Genomic DNA, 20,926 nt, shown 5'->3' on the forward strand with positions numbered 1-20,926 from the left:
CTTGCTTTCAAATCCTCTTCGTTGCCTTCCCTCAATATATATGTGGACAAGAGTTATCATTTACAACTTTGCAGGTTTGTGAATTGCAGTGCCCCTGAGCTCCATTTGTCAACTCGCTTTTTTGGGAGCTCGCGCAAAAGCGCAGGATTGCTTCAGGCCCTATTCTGGTTCCGGGGGCCAGGCTGAGCCTGTGGTTCATTCTTCTTCCTGATGGGAAAATAGGGTGACCTGTGCCTGTCCCAACACCTAGAGCTAGTCTCTAATTGGTTCCCCCTCTTCCCGTTCATCCTCGGGACAAATTGCGACCTGTACGAAACAGGAGGTCAACGGTGCTGATTCTCCACGTAGGGAGATTGTTAGTGAAGCGGCTGGAATGGCGAACCCGAGCACAAGGAGAGGAGAAATGAGGTGCGTTTTAGAAACCTTTCCCGATCACACGGTGTACCATCTTCTGGGTTTCCCAGGCATGTTTTCGATGTAGGAAGATGCCCTTGAACCTGGAGATTTGGGACCCATGGCATGGGTACCACGCAGTATTACTTTAAAGGGTCTGCGTTTGCTCACCCAACCTCACCAATCCTCTCAGCCCCAAGAGTGTCCAGCCTTATGTCTCATCCAGCTGTGGGTCTAGATATGGTCAATGCAGTTTGCATCAGAGCCCCTGAAAGGATTTTGTAAGAATTTCTCTCTCTTTCACTGTCTTTGTTTTATGGGTTTTTTTTTTTAAGTAGTCAATTTTTATAAGGGGGTTTAGCTTCTTTTCCTTGCTGTGTTTATGCCGCTTTACACCCTCTTGATTCACTTCCAGAGAGATATCAATACATAGGTTTTAAGACTCTTCCTAGTCAGATATATTCTTGGGCGGTGAATAGGGGGTGTTGAGTCCAGTTCACTGAGCAGGGAGTAGGTCTTGTCTATTAAATATTTGGCTTGTGGAACGGTATCTGAGCTAATTTCAAACCCTTGTTTTATGCATCGCCCCACCTCAGCTTTCCCGTTAAGCAGCCATAGTGTGTTTTCTAAATGTGTGACTCTGTTCTGTTTTGCAATTCAATTCAGGTGTAGCGATTTTGACATTCCCTCTACAAGTGATAACTTAGGATAAGTTTCCTTTTCTGTGTGACTTACTTCACTTAGAGTCATCGTCCCTAAATCCACTCATCATGCTGCTACTAGCCTTATGACACTGATTTCATGGCTGAGTGATATTCCATTGTGCATAAGTACCACAACTTCTTTATCCATTTTTCTCTTTCCTGGGATATTTAAGGTGTACCGAAGTGGAGGTTCTTGGAAACAGAGCAGCCCTAAACTTTGGGGTGCCTGTGTCTTGTTGATTTTTAGGTTTCCCGATTTCTACGCCCATGAGTGGAAGTGCCCTATGCTCTCTAAGCTGTGTTTATTCCATGTTTCAGGACGCAGCGTACACTTCTCCAGAGTGGCTGTTGGCAATTTCCACCCCGCCCATCAGCGTAGCAAGGCTCCCATGTCTCCATGGCCTGTCCTGCATTTCTGGTTTTTACACATTTTTCAGCATGGCCCTTTTGACCTCTGGCAAGCCAGACTTCTTTGTAGCGCCGATTTGCCTTTCCGGCTTGCTTGGTTGGCCAAAAAGGGCGTATGCGTTTTTCCTAATATATTCAGGAAAAAACGCATACGCCCTTTTTGGCCAAGGGCATCATTGTCAACGCTTTGCCGCTTTTCATGTGCTTTCAAGGCGAGTCGAATCTACCTCCTGAAATCGGTTTCCTGCAATTCTGCCTTGCTTTCAAATCCTCTTCGTTGCCTTCCCTCAATATATTTGTGGACGAGAGTTATCATTTATAACTCTGCAGGTTTGTGAATTGCAGTGCCCCTGAGCTCCATGTGTCAACTCGCTTTTTTGGGAGCTGGCCGCAAAAGCGCAGGATTGCTTCAGGCCCTATTCTGGTTCCGGGGGGCAGGCTGAGCCTGTGGTTCATTCTTCTTCCTGATGGGAAAATAGAGTGACCTGTGCCTGTCCCAACACCTAGAGCTAGTCTCTCATTGGTTCCCCCTCTTCCCGTTCATCCTCGGGACAAATTGCGACCTGTACGAAACAGGAGGTCAACGGTGCTGATTCTCCACGTAGGGAGATTGTTAGTGAAGCGGCTGGAATGGCGAACCCGAGCACAAGGAGAGGAGAAATGAGGTGCGTTTTAGAAACCTTTCCCGATCACACGGTGTACCATCTTCTGGGTTTCCCAGGCATGTTTTCGATGTAGGAAGATGCCCTTGAACCTGGAGATTTGGGACCCATGGCATGGGTACCACGCAGTATTACTTTAAAGGGTCTGCGTTTGCTCACCCAACCTCACCAATCCTCTCAGCCCCAAGAGTGTCCAGCCTTATGTCTCATCCAGCTGTGGGTCTAGATATGGTCAATCCAGGTTGCATCAGAGCCCCTGAACGGATTTTGTAAGAATTTCTCTCTCTTTCACTGTCTTTGTTTTATGGGTATTTTTTTAAGTAGTCAGTTTTTATAAGGGGGTTTAGCTTCTTTTCCTTGCTGTGTTTATGCCGCTTTACACCCTCTTGATTCACTTCCAGAGAGATATCAATACATATGTTTTAAGACTCTTCCTAGTCAGATATATTCTTGGGTGGTGAATAGGGGGTGTTGAGTCCAGTTCACTGAGCAGGGAGTAGGTCTTGTCTATTACATATTTGGCTTGTGGAACGGTATCTGAGCTAATTTCAAACCCTTGTTTTATGCATCGCCCCACCTCACCTTTCCCGTTAAGCAGCCATAGTGTGTTTTCTAAATGTGTGACTCTGTTGTGTTTTGGAATTCAGTTCAGGTGTAGCGATTTTGACATTCCCTCTATAAGTGATATCTTAGGATAAGTGTCCTTTTCTGTGTGACTTACTTCACTTAGAGTCATCGTCCCTAAATCCACTCATCATGCTGCTACTAGCCTTATGACACTGATTTATGGCTGAGTGATATTCCATTGTGCATAAGTACCACAACTTCTTTATCCATTTTTCTCTTTCCTGGGATATTTAAGGTGTACCGAAGTGGAGGTTCTTGGAAACAGAGCAGCCCTAAACTTTGGGGTGCCTGTGTCTTGTTGATTTTTAGGTTTCCCGATTTCTACGCCCATGAGTGGAAGTGCCCTATGCTCTCTAAGCTGTGTTTATTCCATGTTTCAGGACGCAGCGTACACTTCTCCAGAGTGGCTGTTGGCAATTTCCATCCCGCCCATCAGCGTAGCAAGGCTCCCATGTCTCCATGGCCTGTCCTGCATTTCCGGTTTTTACACTTTTTTCAGCATGGCCCTTTTGACCTCTGGCAAGCCAGACTTCTTTGTAGCGCCGATTTGCCTTTCCGGCTTGCTTGGTTGGCCAAAAAGGGCGTATGCGTTTTTTCCTGAATATATTCAGGAAAAAACGCATACGCCCTTTTTGGCCAAGGGCATCATTGTCAACGCTTTGCCGCTTTTCATGTGCTTTCAAGGCGATTCGAATCTACCTCCTGAAACTGGTTTCCTGCAATTCTGCCTTGCTTTCAAATCCTCTTCGTTGCCTTCCCTCAATATATTTGTGGACGAGAGTTATCATTTACAACTCTGCAGGTTTGTGAATTGCAGTGCCCCTGAGCTCCATGTGTCAACTCGCTTTTTTGGGAGCTGGCCGCAAAAGCGCAGGATTGCTTCAGGCCCTATTCTGGTTCCGGGGGGCAGGCTGAGCCTGTGGTTCATTCTTCTTCCTGATGGGAAAATAGAGTGACCTGTGCCTGTCCCAACACCTAGAGCTAGTCTCTCATTGGTTCCCCCTCTTCCCGTTCATCCTCGGGACAAATTGCGACCTGTACGAAACAGGAGGTCAACGGTGCTGATTCTCCACGTAGGGAGATTGTTAGTGAAGCGGCTGGAATGGCGAACCCGAGCACAAGGAGAGGAGAAATGAGGTGCGTTTTAGAAACCTTTCCCGATCACACGGTGTACCATCTTCTGGGTTTCCCAGGCATGTTTTCGATGTAGGAAGATGCCCTTGAACCTGGAGATTTGGGACCCATGGCATGGGTACCACGCAGTATTACTTTAAAGGGTCTGCGTTTGCTCACCCAACCTCACCAATCCTCTCAGCCCCAAGAGTGTCCAGCCTTATGTCTCATCCAGCTGTGGGTCTAGATATGGTCAATGCAGTTTGCATCAGAGCCCCTGAAAGGATTTTGTAAGAATTTCTCTCTCTTTCACTGTCTTTGTTTTATGGGTTTTTTTTTTAAGTAGTCAATTTTTATAAGGGGGTTTAGCTTCTTTTCCTTGCTGTGTTTATGCCGCTTTACACCCTCTTGATTCACTTCCAGAGAGATATCAATACATAGGTTTTAAGACTCTTCCTAGTCAGATATTTTCTTGGGCGGTGAATAGGGGGTGTTGAGTCCAGTTCACTGAGCAGGGAGTAGGTCTTGTCTATTAAATATTTGGCTTGTGGAACGGTATCTGAGCTAATTTCAAACCCTTGTTTTATGCATCGCCCCACCTCAGCTTTCCCGTTAAGCAGCCATAGTGTGTTTTCTAAATGTGTGACTCTGTTCTGTTTTGCAATTCAATTCAGGTGTAGCGATTTTGACATTCCCTCTACAAGTGATAACTTAGGATAAGTTTCCTTTTCTGTGTGACTTACTTCACTTAGAGTCATCGTCCCTAAATCCACTCATCATGCTGCTACTAGCCTTATGACACTGATTTCATGGCTGAGTGATATTCCATTGTGCATAAGTACCACAACTTCTTTATCCATTTTTCTCTTTCCTGGGATATTTAAGGTGTACCGAAGTGGAGGTTCTTGGAAACAGAGCAGCCCTAAACTTTGGGGTGCCTGTGTCTTGTTGATTTTTAGGTTTCCCGATTTCTACGCCCATGAGTGGAAGTGCCCTATGCTCTCTAAGCTGTGTTTATTCCATGTTTCAGGACGCAGCGTACACTTCTCCAGAGTGGCTGTTGGCAATTTCCACCCCGCCCATCAGCGTAGCAAGGCTCTCATGTCTCCATGGCCTGTCCTGCATTTCTGGTTTTTACACATTTTTCAGCATGGCCCTTTTGACCGCTGGCAAGCGAGACTTCTTTGTAGCGCCGATTTGCCTTTCCGGCTTGCTTGGTTGGCCAAAAAGGGCGTATGCGTTTTTTCCTGAATATATTCAGGAAAAAACGCATACGCCCTTTTTGGCCAAGGGCATCATTGTCAACGCTTTGCCGCTTTTCATGTGCTTTCAAGGCGAGTCGAATCTACCTCCTGAAATCGGTTTCCTGCAATTCTGCCTTGCTTTCAAATCCTCTTCGTTGCCTTCCCTCAATATATTTGTGGACGAGAGTTATCATTTATAACTCTGCGGGTTTGTGAATTGCAGTGCCCCTGAGCTCCATGTGTCAACTCGCTTTTTTGGGAGCTGGCCGCAAAAGCGCAGGATTGCTTCAGGCCCTATTCTGGTTCCGGGGGGCAGGCTGAGCCTGTGGTTCATTCTTCTTCCTGATGGGAAAATAGAGTGACCTGTGCCTGTCCCAACACCTAGAGCTAGTCTCTCATTGGTTCCCCCTCTTCCCGTTCATCCTCGGGACAAATTGCGACCTGTACGAAACAGGAGGTCAACGGTGCTGATTCTCCACGTAGGGAGATTGTTAGTGAAGCGGCTGGAATGGCGAACCCGAGCACAAGGAGAGGAGAAATGAGGTGCGTTTTAGAAACCTTTCCCGATCACACGGTGTACCATCTTCTGGGTTTCCCAGGCATGTTTTCGATGTAGGAAGATGCCCTTGAAGCTGGAGATTTGGGACCCATGGCATGGGTACCACGCAGTATTACTTTAAAGGGTCTGCGTTTGCTCACCCAACCTCACCAATCCTCTCAGCCCCAAGAGTGTCCAGCCTTATGTCTCATCCAGCTGTGGGTCTAGATATGGTCAATCCAGGTTGCATCAGAGCCCCTGAACGGATTTTGTAAGAATTTCTCTCTCTTTCACTGTCTTTGTTTTATGGGTTTTTTTTTTAAGTAGTCAATTTTTATAAGGGGGTTTAGCTTCTTTTCCTTGCTGTGTTTATGCCGCTTTACACCCTCTTGATTCACTTCCAGAGAGATATCAATACATAGGTTTTAAGACTCTTCCTAGTCAGATATATTCTTGGGCGGTGAATAGGGGGTGTTGAGTCCAGTTCACTGAGCAGGGAGTAGGTCTTGTCTATTAAATATTTGGCTTGTGGAACGGTATCTGAGCTAATTTCAAACCCTTGTTTTATGCATCGCCCCACCTCAGCTTTCCCGTTAAGCAGCCATAGTGTGTTTTCTAAATGTGTGACTCTGTTCTGTTTTGCAATTCAATTCAGGTGTAGCGATTTTGACATTCCCTCTACAAGTGATAACTTAGGATAAGTTTCCTTTTCTGTGTGACTTACTTCACTTAGAGTCATCGTCCCTAAATCCACTCATCATGCTGCTACTAGCCTTATGACACTGATTTCATGGCTGAGTGATATTCCATTGTGCATAAGTACCACAACTTCTTTATCCATTTTTCTCTTTCCTGGGATATTTAAGGTGTACCGAAGTGGAGGTTCTTGGAAACAGAGCAGCCCTAAACTTTGGGGTGCCTGTGTCTTGTTGATTTTTAGGTTTCCCGATTTCTACGCCCATGAGTGGAAGTGCCCTATGCTCTCTAAGCTGTGTTTATTCCATGTTTCAGGACGCAGCGTACACTTCTCCAGAGTGGCTGTTGGCAATTTCCACCCCGCCCATCAGCGTAGCAAGGCTCTCATGTCTCCATGGCCTGTCCTGCATTTCTGGTTTTTACACATTTTTCAGCATGGCCCTTTTGACCTCTGGCAAGCGAGACTTCTTTGTAGCGCCGATTGGCCTTTCCGGCTTGCTTGGTTGGCCAAAAAGGGCGTATGCGTTTTTTCCTGAATATATTCAGGAAAAAACGCATACGCCCTTTATGGCCAAGGGCATCATTGTCAACGCTTTGCCGCTTTTCATGTGCTTTCAAGGCGAGTCGAATCTACCTCCTGAAACCGGTTTCCTGCAATTCTGCCTTGCTTTCAAATCCTCTTCGTTGCCTTCCCTCAATATATTTATGGACGAGAGTTATCATTTATAACTCTGCACGTTTGTGAATTGCAGTGCCCCTGAGCTCCATTTGTCTACTCGCTTTTTTGGGAGCTGGCCGCAAAAGCGCAGGATTGCTTCAGGCCCTATTTTGGTTCTGGGGGGCAGGCTGAGCCTGTGGTTCATTCTTCTTCCTGATGGGAAAATAGAGTGACCTGTGCCTGTCCCAACACCTAGAGCTAGTCTCTCATTGGTTCCCCCTCTTCCCGTTCATCCTCGGGACAAACTGCAACCTGTACGAAACAGGAGGTCAACGGTGCTGATTCTCCACGTAGGGAGATTGTTAGTGAAGCGGCTGGAATGGCGAACCCGAGCACAAGGAGAGGAGAAATGAGGTGCGTTTTAGAAACCTTTCCCGATCACACGGTGTACCATCTTCTGGGTTTCCCAGGCATGTTTTCGATGTAGGAAGATGCCCTTGAACCTGGAGATTTGGGACCCATGGCATGGGTACCACGCAGTATTACTTTAAAGGGTCTGCGTTTGCTCACCCAACCTCACCAATCCTCTCAGCCCCAAGAGTGTCCAGCCTTATGTCTCATCCAGCTGTGGGTCTAGATATGGTCAATCCAGGTTGCATCAGAGCCCCTGAACGGATTTTGTAAGAATTTCTCTCTCTTTCACTGTCTTTGTTTTATGGGTTTTTTTTTTAAGTAGTCAGTTTTTATAAGGGGGTTTAGCTTCTTTTCCTTGCTGTGTTTATGCCGCTTTACACCCTCTTGATTCACTTCCAGAGAGATATCAATACATATGTTTTAAGACTCTTCCTAGTCAGATATATTCTTGGGCGGTGAATAGGGGGTGTTGAGTCCAGTTCACTGAGCAGGGAGTAGGTCTTGTCTATTACATATTTGGCTTGTGGAACGGTATCTGAGCTAATTTCAAACCCTTGTTTTATGCATCGCCCCACCTCAGCTTTCCCGTTAAGCAGCCATAGTGTGTTTTCTAAATGTGTGACTCTGTTCTGTTTTGCAATTCAATTCAGGTGTAGCGATTTTGACATTCCCTCTACAAGTGATAACTTAGGATAAGTTTCCTTTTCTGTGTGACTTACTTCACTTAGGGTCATCGTCCCTAAATCCACTCATCATGCTGCTACTAGCCTTATGACACTGATTTCATGGCTGAGTGATATTCCATTGTGCATAAGTACCACAACTTCTTTATCCATTTTTCTCTTTCCTGGGATATTTAAGGTGTACCGAAGTGGAGGTTCTTGGAAACAGAGCAGCCCTAAACTTTGGGGTGCCTGTGTCTTGTTGATTTTTAGGTTTCCCGATTTCTACGCCCATGAGTGGAAGTGCCCTATGCTCTCTAAGCTGTGTTTATTACATGTTTCAGGACGCAGCGTACACTTCTCCAGAGTGGCTGTTGGCAATTTCCACCCCGCCCATCAGCGTAGCAAGGCTCCCATGTCTCCATGGCCTGTCCTGCATTTCTGGTTTTTACACATTTTTCAGCATGGCCCTTTTGACCTCTGGCAAGCAAGACTTCTTTGTAGCGCCGATTTGCCTTTCCGGCTTGCTTGGTTGGCCAAAAAGGGCGTATGCGTTTTTTCCTGAATATATTCAGGAAAAAACGCATACGCCCTTTTTGGCCAAGGGCATCATTGTCAACGCTTTGCCGCTTTTCATGTGCTTTCAAGGCGAGTCGAATCTACCTCCTGAAATCGGTTTCCTGCAATTCTGCCTTGCTTTCAAATCCTCTTCGTTGCCTTCCCTCAATATATTTGTGGACGAGAGTTATCATTTATAACTCTGCAGGTTTGTGAATTGCAGTGCCCCTGAGCTCCATGTGTCAACTCGCTTTTTTGGGAGCTGGCCGCAAAAGCGCAGGATTGCTTCAGGCCCTATTCTGGTTCCGGGGGGCAGGCTGAGCCTGTGGTTCATTCTTCTTCCTGATGGGAAAATCGGGTGACCTGTGCCTGTCCCAACACCTAGAGCTAGTCTCTCATTGGTTCCCCCTCTTCCCGTTCATCCTCGGGACAAATTGCGACCTGTACGAAACAGGAGGTCAACGGTGCTGATTCTCCACGTAGGGAGATTGTTAGTGAAGCGGCTGGAATGGCGAACCCGAGCACAAGGAGAGGAGAAATGAGGTGCGTTTTAGAAACCTTTCCCGATCACACGGTGTACCATCTTCTGGGTTTCCCAGGCATGTTTTCGATGTAGGAAGATGCCCTTGAACCTGGAGATTTGGGACCCATGGCATGGGTACCACGCAGTATTACTTTAAAGGGTCTGCGTTTGCTCTCCCAACCTCACCAATCCTCTCAGCCCCAAGAGTGTCCAGCCTTATGTCTCATCCAGCTGTGGGTCTAGATATGGTCAATCCAGGTTGCATCAGAGCCCCTGAAGGGATTTTGTAAGAATTTCTCTCTCTTTCACTGTCTTTGTTTTATGGGTTTTTTTTTTTTAAGTAGTCAGTTTTTATAAGGGGGTTTAGCTTCTTTTCCTTGCTGTGTTTATGCCGCTTTACACCCTCTTGATTCACTTCCAGAGAGATATCAATACATAGGTTTTAAGACTCTTCCTAGTCAGATATATTCTTGGGCGGTGAATAGGGGGTGTTGAGTCCAGTTCAGTGAGCAGGGAGTAGGTCTTGTCTATTAAATATTTGGCTTGTGGAACGGTATCTGAGCTAATTTCAAACCCTTGTTTTATGCATCGCCCCACCTCAGCTTTCCCGTTAAGCAGCCATAGTGTGTTTTCTAAATGTGTGACTCTGTTCTGTTTTGCAATTCAATTCAGGTGTAGCGATTTTGACATTCCCTCTACAAGTGATAACTTAGGATAAGTTTCCTTTTCTGTGTGACTTACTTCACTTAGAGTCATCGTCCCTAAATCCACTCATCATGCTGCTACTAGCCTTATGACACTGATTTCATGGCTGAGTGATATTCCATTGTGCATAAGTACCACAACTTCTTTATCCATTTTTCTCTTTCCTGGGATATTTAAGGTGTACCGAAGTGGAGGTTCTTGGAAACAGAGCAGCCCTAAACTTTGGGGTGCCTGTGTCTTGTTGATTTTTAGGTTTCCCGATTTCTACGCCCATGAGTGGAAGTGCCCTATGCTCTCTAAGCTGTGTTTATTACATGTTTCAGGACGCAGCGTACACTTCTCCAGAGTGGCTGTTGGCAATTTCCACCCCGCCCATCAGCGTAGCAAGGCTCCCATGTCTCCATGGCCTGTCCTGCATTTCTGGTTTTTACACATTTTTCAGCATGGCCCTTTTGACCTCTGGCAAGCCAGACTTCTTTGTAGCGCCGATTTGCCTTTCCGGCTTGCTTGGTTGGCCAAAAAGGGCGTATGCGTTTTTTCCTGAATATATTCAGGAAAAAACGCATACGCCCTTTTTGGCCAAGGGCATCATTGTCAACGCTTTGCCGCTTTTCATGTGCTTTCAAGGCGAGTCGAATCTACCTCCTGAAATCGGTTTCCTGCAATTCTGCCTTGCTTTCAAATCCTCTTCGTTGCCTTCCCTCAATATATTTGTGGACGAGAGTTATCATTTATAACTCTGCAGGTTTGTGAATTGCAGTGCCCCTGAGCTCCATGTGTCAACTCGCTTTTTTGGGAGCTGGCCGCAAAAGCGCAGGATTGCTTCAGGCCCTATTCTGGTTCCGGGGGGCAGGCTGAGCCTGTGGTTCATTCTTCTTCCTGATGGGAAAATCGGGTGACCTGTGCCTGTCCCAACACCTAGAGCTAGTCTCTCATTGGTTCCCCCTCTTCCCGTTCATCCTCGGGACAAATTGCGACCTGTACGAAACAGGAGGTCAACGGTGCTGATTCTCCACGTAGGGAGATTGTTAGTGAAGCGGCTGGAATGGCGAACCCGAGCACAAGGAGAGGAGAAATGAGGTGCGTTTTAGAAACCTTTCCCGATCACACGGTGTACCATCTTCTGGGTTTCCCAGGCATGTTTTCGATGTAGGAAGATGCCCTTGAACCTGGAGATTTGGGACCCATGGCATGGGTACCACGCAGTATTACTTTAAAGGGTCTGCGTTTGCTCACCCAACCTCACCAATCCTCTCAGCCCCAAGAGTGTCCAGCCTTATGTCTCATCCAGCTGTGGGTCTAGATATGGTCAATCCAGGTTGCATCAGAGACCCTGAACGGATTTTGTAAGAATTTCTCTCTCTTTCACTGTCTTTGTTTTATGGGTTTTTTTTTTTAAGTAGTCAATTTTTATAAGGGGGTTTAGCTTCTTTTCCTTGCTGTGTTTATGCTGCTTTACACCCTCTTGATTCACTTCCAGAGAGATATCAATACATAGGTTTTAAGACTCTTCCTAGTCAGATATATTCTTGGGTGGTGAATAAGGGGTGTTGAGTCCAGTTCACTGAGCAGGGAGTAGGTCTTGTCTATTACATATTTGGCTTCTGGAACGGTATCTGAGCTAATTTCAAACCCTTGTTTTATGCATCGCCCCACCTCACCTTTCCCGTTAAGCAGCCATAGTGTGTTTTCTAAATGTGTGACTCTGTTGTGTTTTGGAATTCAGTTCAGGTGTAGCGATTTTGACATTCCCTCTATAAGTGATATCTTAGGATAAGTGTCCTTTTCTGTGTGACTTACTTCACTTAGAGTCATCGTCCCTAAATCCACTCATCATGCTGCTACTAGCCTTATGACACTGATTTATGGCTGAGTGATATTCCATTGTGCATAAGTACCACAACTTCTTTATCCATTTTTCTCTTTCCTGGGATATTTAAGGTGTACCGAAGTGGAGGTTCTTGGAAACAGAGCAGCCCTAAATTTTGGGGTGCCTGTGTCTTGTTGATTTTTAGGTTTCCCGATTTCTACGCGCGTGAGTGGAAGTGCCCTATGCTCTCTAAGCTGTGTTTATTATACGTTTCAGGACGCAGCGTACACTTCTCCAGAGTGGCTGTTGGCAATTTCCATCCCGCCCATCAGCGTAGCAAGGCTCCCATGTCTCCATGGCCTGTCCTGCATTTCTGGTTTTTACACTTTTTTCAGCATGGCCCTTTTGACCGCTGGCAAGCGAGACTTCTTTGTAGCGCCGATTTGCCTTTCCGGCTTGCTTGGTTGGCCAAAAAGGGCGTATGCGTTTTTTCCTGAATATATTCAGGAAAAAACGCCTACGCCCTTTTTGGCCAAGGGCATCATTGTCAACGCTTTGCCGCTTTTCATGTGCTTTCAAGGCGAGTCGAATCTACCTCCTGAAACCGGTTTCCTGCAATTCTGCCTTGCTTTCAAATCCTCTTCGTTGCCTTCCCTCAATATATTTGTGGACAAGAGTTATCATTTACAACTCTGCAGGTTTGTGAATTGCAGTGCCCCTGAGCTCCATGTGTCAACTCGCTTTTTTGGGAGCTGGCCGCAAAAGCGCAGGATTGCTTCAGGCCCTATTCTGGTTCCGGGGGGCAGGCTGAGCCTGTGGTTCATTCTTCTTCCTGATGGGAAAATAGAGTGACCTGTGCCTGTCCCAACACCTAGAGCTAGTCTCTCATTGGTTCCCCCTCTTCCCGTTCATCCTCGGGACAAATTGCGACCTGTACGAAACAGGAGGTCAACGGTGCTGATTCTCCACGTAGGGAGATTGTTAGTGAAGCGGCTGGAATGGCGAACCCGAGCACAAGGAGAGGAGAAATGAGGTGCGTTTTAGAAACCTTTCCCGATCACACGGTGTACCATCTTCTGGGTTTCCCAGGCATGTTTTCGATGTAGAAAGATGCCCTTGAACCTGGAGATTTGGGACCCATGGCATGGGTACCACGCAGTATTACTTTAAAGGGTCTGCGTTTGCTCACTCAACCTCACCAATCCTCTCAGCCCCAAGAGTGTCCAGCCTTATGTCTCATCCAGCTGTGGGTCTAGATATGGTCAATCCAGGTTGCATCAGAGCCCCTGAAGGGATTTTGTAAGAATTTCTCTCTCTTTCAATGTCTTTGTTTTATGGGTTTTTTTTTTTAAGTAGTCAATTTTTATAAGGGGGTTTAGCTTCTTTTCCTTGCTGTGTTTATGCCGCTTTACACCCTCTTGATTCACTTCCAGAGAGATATCAATACATAGGTTTTAAGACTCTTCCTAGTCAGATATATTCTTGGGTGGTGAATAGGGGGTGTTGAGTCCAGTTCACTGAGCAGGGAGTAGGTCTTGTCTGTTACATATTTGGCTTGTGGAACGGTATCTGAGCTAATTTCAAACCCTTGTTTTATGCATCGCCCCACCTCACCTTTCCCTTTAAGCAGCCATAGTGTGTTTTCTAAATGTGTGACTCTGTTCTGTTTTGGAATTCAGTTCAGGTGTAGCGATTTTGACATTCCCTCTATAAGTCATATCTTAGGATAAGTGTCCTTTTCTGTGTGACTTACTTCACTTAGAGTCATCGTCCCTAAATCCACTCATCATGCTGCTACTAGCCTTATTACACTGATTTCATGGCTGAGTGATATTCCATTGTGCATAAGTACCACAACTTCTTTATCCATTTTTCTCTTTCCTGGGATATTTAAGGTGTACCGAAGTGGAGATTCTTGGAAACAGAGCAGCCCTAAATTTTGGGGTGCCTGTGTCTTGTTGATTTTTAGGTTTCCCGATTTCTACGCGCGTGAGTGGAAGTGCCCTATGCTCTCTAAGCTGTGTTTATTATACGTTTCAGGACGCAGCGTACACTTCTCCAGAGTGGCTGTTGGCAATTTCCACCGCGCCCATCAGCGTAGCAAGGCTCCCATGTCTCCATGGCCTGTCCTGCATTTCTGGTTTTTACACTTTTTTCAGCATGGCCCTTTTGACCGCTGGCAAGCGAGACTTCTTTGTAGCGCCGATTTGCCTTTCCGGCTTGCTTGGTTGGCCAAAAAGGGCGTATGCGTTTTTTCCTGAATATATTCAGGAAAAAACGCATACGCCCTTTTTGGCCAAGGGCATCATTGTCAACGCTTTGCCGCTTTTCATGTGCTTTCAAGGCGAGTCGAATCTACCTCCTGAAATCGGTTTCCTGCAATTCTGCCTTGCTTTCAAATCCTCTTCGTTGCCTTCCCTCAATATATTTGTGGACGAGAGTTATCATTTATAACTCTGCAGGTTTGTGAATTGCAGTGCCCCTGAGCTCCATGTGTCAACTCGCTTTTTTGGGAGCTGGCCGCAAAAGCGCAGGATTGCTTCAGGCCCTATTCTGGTTCCGGGGGGCAGGCTGAGCCTGTGGTTCATTCTTCTTCCTGATGGGAAAATAGAGTGACCTGTGCCTGTCCCAACACCTAGAGCTAGTCTCTCATTGGTTCCCCCTCTTCCCGTTCATCCTCGGGACAAATTGCGACCTGTACGAAACAGGAGGTCAACGGTGCTGATTCTCCACGTAGGGAGATTGTTAATGAAGCGGCTGGAATGGCGAACCCGAGCACAAGGAGAGGAGAAATGAGGTGCGTTTTAGAAACCTTTCCCGATCACACGGTGTACCATCTTCTGGGTTTCCCAGGCATGTTTTCGATGTAGGAAGATGCCCTTGAACCTGGAGATTTGGGACCCATGGCATGGGTACCACGCAGTATTACTTTAAAGGGTCTGCGTTTGCTCACCCAACCTCACCAATCCTCTGAGCCCCAAGAGTGTCCAGCCTTATGTCTCATCCAGCTGTGGGTCTAGATATGGTCAATCCAGGTTGCATCAGAGCCCCTGAACGGATTTTGTAAGAATTTCTCTCTCTTTCACTGTCTTTGTTTTATGGGTTTTTTTTTTTAAGTAGCTTATTTTTATAACGGGATTTAGCTGCTTTTCCCTGCTGTGTTTATGCCGCTTTACACCCTCTTGATTCACTTCCAGAGAGATATCAATACATAGGTTTTAAGACTCTTCCTAGTCAGATATATTCTTCGGCGGTGAATAGGGGGTGTTGAGTCCAGTTCACTGAGCAGGAAGTAGGTCTTGTCTATTACATAGTTGGCTTGTGGAACGGTATCTGAGCTAATTTCAAACCCTTGTTTTATGCATCGCCCCACCTCACCTTTCCCGTTAAGCAGCCATAGTGTGTTTTCTAAATGTGTGACTCTGTTGTGTTTTGGAATTCAGTTCAGGTGTAGCGATTTTGACATTCCCTCTATAAGTGATATCTTAGGATACGTGTCCTTTTCTGTGTGACTTACTTCACTTAGAGTCATCGTCCCTAAATCCACTCATCATGCTTCTACTAGCCTTATGACACTGATTTATGGCTGAGTGATATTCCATTGTGCATAAGTACCACAACTTCTTTATCCATTTTTCTCTTTCCTGGGATATTTAAGGTGTACCGAAGTGGAGGTTCTTGGAAACAGTGCAGCCCTAAACTTTGGGGTGCCTGTGTCTTGTTGATTTTTAGGTTTCCCGATTTTACGCCCATGAGTGGAAGTGCCCTATGCTCTCTAAGCTGTGTTTATTACATGTTTCAGGACGCAGCGTACACTTCTCCAGAGTGGCTGTTGGCAATTTCCATCCCGCCCATCAGCGTAGCAAGGCTCCCATGTCTCCATGGCCTGTCCTGCATTTCTGGTTTTTACACTTTTTTCAGCATGGCCCTTTTGACCGCTGGCAAGCGAGACTTCTTTGTAGCGCCGATTTGCTCTTTCCGGCTTGCTTGGTTGGCCAAAAAGGGCGTATGCGTTTTTTCCTGAATATATTCAGGAAAAAACGCATACGCCCTTTTTGGCCAAGGGCATCATTGTCAACGCTTTGCCGCTTTTCATGTGCTTTCAAGGCGAGTCGAATCTACCTCCTGAAACCGGTTTCCTGCAATTCTGCCTTGCTTTCAAATCCTCTTCGTTGCCTTCCCTCAATATATTTGTGGACAAGAGTTATCATTTACAACTCTGCAGGTTTGTGAATTGCAGTGACCCTGAGCTCCATTTGTCAACTCGCTTTTTTGGGAGCTGGCCGCAAAAGCGCAGGATTGCTTCAGGCCCTATTCTGGTTCCGGGGGGCAGGCTGAGCCTGTGGTTCATTCTTCTTCCTGATGGGAAAATAGAGTGACCTGTGCCTGTCCCAACACCTAGAGCTAGTCTCTCATTGGTTCCCCCTCTTCCCGTTCATCCTCGGGACAAATTGCGACCTGTACGAAACAGGAGGTCAACGGTGCTGATTCTCCACGTAGGGAGATTGTTAGTGAAGCGGCTGGAATGGCGAACCCGAGCACAAGGAGAGGAGAAATGAGGTGCGTTTTAGAAACCTTTCCCGATCACACGGTGTACCATCTTCTGGGTTTCCCAGGCATGTTTTCGATGTAGGAAGATGCCCTTGAACCTGGAGATTTGGGACCCATGGCATGGGTACCACGCAGTATTACTTTAAAGGGTCTGCGTTTGCTCACTCAACCTCACCAATCCTCTCAGCCCCAAGAGTGTCCAGCCTTATGTCTCATCCAGCTGTGGGTCTAGATATGGTCAATCCAGGTTGCATCAGAGCCCCTGAAGGGATTTTGTAAGAATTTCTCTCTCTTTCACTGTCTTTGTTTTATGGGTTTTTTTTTTTAAGTAGTCAATTTTTATAAGGGGGTTTAGCTTCTTTTCCTTGCTGTGTTTATGCCGCTTTACACCCTCTTGATTCACTTCCAGAGAGATATCAATACATAGGTTTTAAGACTCTTCCTAGTCAGATATATTCTTGGGTGGTGAATAGGGGGTGTTGAGTCCAGTTCACTGAGCAGGGAGTAGGTCTTGTCTGTTACATATTTGGCTTGTGGAACGGTATCTGAGCTAATTTCAAACCCTTGTTTTATGCATCGCCCCACCTCACCTTTCCCTTTAAGCAGCCATAGTGTGTTTTCTAAATGTGTGACTCTGTTCTGTTTTGGAATTCAGTTCAGGTGTAGCGATTTTGACATTCCCTCTATAAGTCATATCTTAGGATAAGTGTCCTTTTCTGTGTGACTTACTTCACTTAGAGTCATCGTCCCTAAATCCACTCATCATGCTGCTACTAGCCTTATGACACTGATTTATGGCTGAGTGATATTCCATTGTGCATAAGTACCACAACTTCTTTATCAATTTTTCTCTTTCCTGGGATATTTAAGGTGTACCGAAGTGGAGGTTCTTGGAAACAGAGCAGCCCTAAACTTTGGGGTGCCTGTGTCTTGTTGATTTTTAGGTTTCCCGATTTCTACGCCCATGAGTGGAAGTGCCCTATGCTCTCTAAGCTGTGTTTATTCCATGTTTCAGGACGCAGCTTACACTTCTCCAGAGTGGCTGTTGGCAATTTCCATCCCGCCCATCAGCGTAGCAAGGCTCCCATGTCTCCATGGCCTGTCCTGCATTTCCGGTTTTTACACTTTTTTCAGCATGGCCCTTTTGACCTCTGGCATGCCAGACTTCTTTGTAGCGCCGATTTGCCTTTCCGGCTTGCTTGGTTGGCTAAAAAGGGCGTATGCGTTTTTTCCTGAATATATTCAGGAAAAAACGCATACGCCCTTTTTGGCCAAGGGCATCATTGTCAACGCTTTGCCGCTTTTCATGTGCTTTCAAGGCGAGTCGAATCTACCTCCTGAAACCTGTTTCCTGCAATTCTGCCTTGCTTTCAAATCCTCTTTGTTGCCTTCCTTCAATATATTTGTGGACGAGAGTTATCATTTACAACTCTGCAGGTTTGTGAATTGCAGTGCCCCTGAGCTCCATTTGTCAACTCGCTTTTTTGGGAGCTGGCCGCAAAAGCGCAGGATTGCTTCAGGCCTTATTCTGGTTCCGGGGGGCAGGCTGAGCCTGTGGTTCATTCTTCTTCCTGATGGGAAAATAGGGTGACCTGTGCCTGTCCCAACACCTAGAGCTAGTCTCTCATTGGTTCCCCCTCTTCCCGTTCATCCTCGGGACAAATTGTGACCTGTACGAAACAGGAGGTCAACGGTGCTGATTCTCCACGTAGGGAGATTGTTAGTGAAGCGGCTGGAATGGCGAACCCGAGCACAAGGAGAGGAGAAATGAGGTGCGTTTTAGAAACCTTTCCCGATCACACGGTGTACCATCTTCTGGGTTTCCCAGGCATGTTTTCGATGTAGGAAGATGCCCTTGAACCTGGAGATTTGGGACCCATGGCATGGGTACCACGCAGTATTACTTTAAAGGGTCTGCGTTTGCTCACCCAACCTCACCAATCCTCTCAGCCCCAAGAGTGTCCAGCCTTATGTCTCATCCAGCTGTGGGTCCAGATATGGTCAATGCAGTTTGCATCAGAGCCCCTGAAAGGATTTTGTAAGAATTTCTCTCTCTTTCACTGTCTTTGTTTTATGGGTTTTTTTTTTTAAGTAGTCAATTTTTATAAGGGGGTTTAGCTTCTTTTCCTTGCTGTGTTTATGCCGCTTTACACCCTCTTGATTCACTTCCAGAGAGATATCAATACATAGGTTTTAAGACTCTTCCTAGTCAGATATATTCTTGGGCGGTGAATAGGGGGTGTTGAGTCCAGTTCACTGAGCAGGGAGTAGGTCTTGTCTATTAAATATTTGGCTTGTGGAACGGTATCTGAGCTAATTTCAAACCCTTGTTTTATGCATCGCCCCACCTCAGCTTTCCCGTTAAGCAGCCATAGTGTGTTTTCTAAATGTGTGACTCTGTTCTGTTTTGCAATTCAATTCAGGTGTAGCGATTTTGACATTCCCTCTACAAGTGATAACTTAGGATAAGTTTCCTTTTCTGTGTGACTTACTTCACTTAGAGTCATCGTCCCTAAATCCACTCATCATGCTGCTACTAGCCTTATGACACTGATTTCATGGCTGAGTGATATTCCATTGTGCATAAGTACCACAACTTCTTTATCCATTTTTCTCTTTCCTGGGATATTTAAGGTGTACCGAAGTGGAGGTTCTTGGAAACAGAGCAGCCCTAAACTTTGGGGTGCCTGTGTCTTGTTGATTTTTAGGTTTCCCGATTTCTACGCCCATGAGTGGAAGTGCCCTATGCTCTCTAAGCTGTGTTTATTACATGTTTCAGGACGCAGCGTACACTTCTCCAGAGTGGCTGTTGGCAATTTCCACCCCGCCCATCAGCGTAGCAAGGCTCCCATGTCTCCATGGCCTGTCCTGCATTTCTGGTTTTTACACATTTTTCAGCATGGCCCTTTTGACCTCTGGCAAGCCAGACTTCTTTGTAGCGCCGATTTGCCTTTCCGGCTTGCTTGGTTGGCCAAAAAGGGCGTATGCGTTTTTTCCTGAATATATTCAGGAAAAAACGCATACGCCCTTTTTGGCCAAGGGCATCATTGTCAACGCTTTGCCGCTTTTCATGTGCTTTCAAGGCGAGTCGAATCTACCTCCTGAAATCGGTTTCCTGCAATTCTGCCTTGCTTTCAAATCCTCTTCGTTGCCTTCCCTCAATATATTTGTGGACGAGAGTTATCATTTATAACTCTGCAGGTTTGTGAATTGCAGTGCCCCTGAGCTCCATGTGTCAACTCGCTTTTTTGGGAGCTGGCCGCAAAAGCGCAGGATTGCTTCAGGCCCTATTCTGGTTCCGGGGGGCAGGCTGAGCCTGTGGTTCATTCTTCTTCCTGATGGGAAAATCGGGTGACCTGTGCCTGTCCCAACACCTAGAGCTAGTCTCTCATTGGTTCCCCCTCTTCCCGTTCATCCTCGGGACAAATTGCGACCTGTACGAAACAGGAGGTCAACGGTGCTGATTCTCCACGTAGGGAGATTGTTAGTGAAGCGGCTGGAATGGCGAACCCGAGCACAAGGAGAGGAGAAATGAGGTGCGTTTTAGAAACCTTTCCCGATCACACGGTGTACCATCTTCTGGGTTTCCCAGGCATGTTTTCGATGTAGGAAGATGCCCTTGAACCTGGAGATTTGGGACCCATGGCATGGGTACCACGCAGTATTACTTTAAAGGGTCTGCGTTTGCTCACCCAACCTCACCAATCCTCTCAGCCCCAAGAGTGTCCAGCCTTATGTCTCATCCAGCTGTGGGTCTAGATATGGTCAATCCAGGTTGCATCAGAGCCCCTGAACGGATTTTGTAAGAATTTCTCTCTCTTTCACTGTCTTTGTTTTATGGGTTTTTTTTTTAAGTAGTCAGTTTTTATAAGGGGGTTTAGCTTCTTTTCCTTGCTGTGTTTATGCCGCTTTACACCCTCTTGATTCACTTCCAGAGAGATATCAATACATATGTTTTAAGACTCTTCCTAGTCAGATATATTCTTGGGCGGTGAATAGGGGGTGTTGAGTCCAGTTCACTGAGCAGGGAGTAGGTCTTGTCTATTACATATTTGGCTTGTGGAACGGTATCTGAGCTAATTTCAAACCCTTGTTTTATGCATCGCCCCACCTCAGCTTTCCCGTTAAGCAGCCATAGTGTGTTTTCTAAATGTGTGACTCTGTTCTGTTTTGCAATTCAATTCAGGTGTAGCGATTTTGACATTCCCTCTACAAGTGATAACTTAGGATAAGTTTCCTTTTCTGTGTGACTTACTTCACTTAGAGTCATCGTCCCTAAATCCACTCATCATGCTGCTACTAGCCTTATGACACTGATTTCATGGCTGAGTGATATTCCATTGTGCATAAGTACCACAACTTCTTTATCCATTTTTCTCTTTCCTGGGATATTTAAGGTGTACCGAAGTGGAGGTTCTTGGAAACAGAGCAGCCCTAAACTTTGGGGTGCCTGTGTCTTGTTGATTTTTAGGTTTCCCGATTTCTACGCCCATGAGTGGAAGTGCCCTATGCTCTCTAAGCTGTGTTTATTACATGTTTCAGGACGCAGCGTACACTTCTCCAGAGTGGCTGTTGGCAATTTCCACCCCGCCCATCAGCGTAGCAAGGCTCCCATGTCTCCATGGCCTGTCCTGCATTTCTGGTTTTTACACATTTTTCA

This window comes from Eubalaena glacialis, chromosome 12 (assembly GCF_028564815.1).
Source record: "Eubalaena glacialis isolate mEubGla1 chromosome 12, mEubGla1.1.hap2.+ XY, whole genome shotgun sequence".
Classification (NCBI taxonomy): domain Eukaryota; kingdom Metazoa; phylum Chordata; class Mammalia; order Artiodactyla; family Balaenidae; genus Eubalaena; species Eubalaena glacialis.